This window comes from Poecilia reticulata, linkage group LG17 (genome assembly GCF_000633615.1).
Source record: "Poecilia reticulata strain Guanapo linkage group LG17, Guppy_female_1.0+MT, whole genome shotgun sequence".
NCBI classification, from domain to species: domain Eukaryota; kingdom Metazoa; phylum Chordata; class Actinopteri; order Cyprinodontiformes; family Poeciliidae; genus Poecilia; species Poecilia reticulata.
This window is the reverse complement of record NC_024347.1, coordinates 8,911,769-8,915,039: the sequence shown is the minus strand read 5'-3', so window position 1 is coordinate 8,915,039 and position 3,271 is coordinate 8,911,769.

Sequence of the window (3,271 nt, the reverse complement as noted above, 5' to 3'; positions counted from 1 at the left end):
GGTGAATGAGAGATTGACACAATATTTGGAGTCAAAACATTTAATTGCTCCTTATCAGAGTGGCTTTCGTAGAGGAAGAGGATCAATAGATCCTATTTTATGTTTAGAGGATGATATTAGAAAAGCTCAAATTAATAAGGAAACTGTTATTGCTGTGTTTTTTGATGTGAAAAAAGCATATGATATGCTATGGAGGGAAGGGTTAATGATTAAATTACATCAGATAGGTATAGGAGGTCATATGTTTAATTGGATATGGGATTTTTTATGGGATAGAAATATTCAAGTTAAAATAGGTTATCATGTTTCTAAATTATGTAAAATAGAAAATGGAACCCCTCAAGGAAGTGTGGTAAGTCCAACATTATTTTCAGTTATGATAAATGACATTTTTAAAGATCAGTTTTGGTAAGTCACTTTTTGCTGATGGAGCTTTATGGAAAAGGGGAAGAAATGTGGAACATCTTATTAAACTTCAGGAAGGTTTAGATAAAGTGGGTAAGTGGGGGTTTAAATTTTCAATTGAAAAGACAAAAGTAATGTTTTTCACAAATAAGAAAATAGGAGTTGATAAAAAGTTGTATTTGTATGGGATATAGTTAGAAAGGGTTGATTGGTTTTGGTTTTTGGGTGAAATTTTTGATAAGAAACTAACTTGGGGAAATCACAGAACATGTTATGGAGAAGAGTAAAAAGGTTCTAAACATTATGAGGTGTTTAGCAAGATTGACATGAGTGCAAGTTCTCTAAAAATATATATGTGTCACTAATTGGATCAAGAACAGATTATGGGAGTGTGGTGTATGGATCAGCAGCCAAAACTAGGTTAAAAAAAGTTAGATGTGATTCAAGCCAGAGCATTGAGAATTTGTTTAGGGGCAGTTAAATCAACGCCAGTATGTGCTTTACAAGTAGAGTCAGGAGAAATGCCATTATGCATTAGAAGACAGCAGCTAATGGTCAATTATTGGGTAAGTTTAAAAGGACATAATGCTGAACACCCAGTTAAGAAAGTATCAGAAAAGTGTTGGGAAAGAGGAAAGAAACAAATAGCTTTTGGTGGGTTGGGGATGATGGAGCGAAGATTTGTAATGTATATTATAAGGAATTTAGTCCAACTGTATTGTGGCCTTTGAGACCTACATGGACTTGGAAATATATTAATGTAGACAGTTTAATAACATAAGAAAATGAACACACTGGATATTTGCCAAGAATTTTATAATCAAATGCAGAATAAATATAATGACTACTTGCAAATTTATACTGATGGGTCGAAAGACCCTAAAAGTGAAGCAACCAGTATAGCTGTAGTGATTCCTGAATTAAAGATGAGCATTTCTGTGGCGATACTAGACGGAAACTCAGATTTGGTGAACTTTTAGTTTTAATAGGTTGCACAAAAACGCCACCCTGGGAATTTCACCCAGAGAATATTTCTTTTGGTTTAAGGCACACAGGTTCAGTTATGCATGAAGTTAACACATCTCAGACAGTTTCAAATTTATAAAACAACCATTTATTAAGCTCTTTTTAAAACCAGTTTCTTTTTTAAGAATGGGACACAAAGGAAAACAAAGAAAATCAAAGTAAGTGCAGTAGCTGACGTTAGCTGCCAGAGGGGGCGCTATAGGGACGGCATCCACCAAACACAGCAAACCAAAAAAAACCTTTGACACACCAGACGCAGTGAGACCCAAACTCAAGAATCACAGCACGCAGAAGGGGAGACACTGTCACCACACCAACACCGCCACCGGACCTCAGCAACTGCAGAACAAAAGAAAAACAGTTAACCAAGATAACAATCTTATTGCTTTCTCTAATTAGGTCTATCAGCCCAACTAAATAAAAGACAAAAAGGGCCGTAAACAAAATAAGTAAAGGAATAGAAATTAACAATAGCCAATACAAGTTAAAACATCAGGACCATGCGTGGCCCGCTTGTCACGCCACTGCGGGGGGTGAAATGGGTGCGCCGATGCCACACCCCAAACACGCTTCGATGGAGGCGGAAAATACCGCCGCAGTCCAACTTTAAAAACGACTGAGATAGAAGTCTGGGAAAACAAACGCCGACTGACAGATCCGGGAAACGAAGGCAAACAGAGCAAAGCAGAGCAGATCGGAGCAGAGCAGCAATGGTCCGACTGTGGGGGGACCTAGGAAAAATTAATTAGCCACCATTTTAAATAAAACTAACAAACTTAGATGAGCGTTAGTTTCCTACCTGCCGATCCAAACACACGCACACACACACTCGCAGAAGGAGGAAGAGAAGGAGCGCAGCGCAGTGGCGCTTTACCTATAATCACAATTCAATTTAGATTTTCTGCCAAGATCAGCTGAAGTGCAGGGAGAGAGAGAGAGAGAACACCTACCACCAGGATCTCAGTGTAGCACGCAGTCCACAGGACGCGAACCACACAGTGGAAGAGCAAAGACGACACATCCTGAATGAAAGCCGCAGCTCCTTATATACCACACCCACCTTAACAACCGGAACTTCTCACCTGACAACCACCTGTGTGGAATTAGGTGCATTTCTATACCACTACATTTCAAAAAGAACATCTGATTATTTTAGTGTATTCGCAGTGGAATTGTGTGCTATTTTAGTAGCTTTAGAATGGGTGGAGGAAACTAATAGGAATAAAATAATAGTTGGTAGTGACTCTGTGTTGATGAGAATCGGAAAGGGACGTACAAAAAAATCATCAAAATATTCTATATGAGATTATGGCAGTTCATCATAGGATATGTGAACAAAATAAAAATGTAATATTCTGGACTCCTGCTCATGTAGGTGTTACAGGGAATGAAGGAACAGACAGGCTGGCTAAGGAGACGATTAAAAAAGATGATATTGACATGCAAATAAAGTTATCTAAATCTCAAGGTAAAAGTATAATTTGGAAAGAAAGCAAAAAGATATGGGTAGGTGGGAAAATGAAATAAATGGAAGACATTTATTTAGGATACAAAATACTATCGATGTAGAAAGGATCAGAAGAATAAACAGGAGGGAGGAGATAATTATAAATAGAATAAGAACCAGGCATAGTTTCCTAAATGGAACTCTTTTTAAGATGTGGAAACACCTTACTGGTTTATGGAGATGGTGTGATGATGTAGAAACTGTGGAACAGTTTTGATCAGATGTAGAAAGTATGAAAGCCAAATGTTACGACCACTTGTGGTGCAATAAAACAACCAATATAAAAAGGACAATATTTATTAGTACAAAATAAGAGGATGTATATTTGCAAAA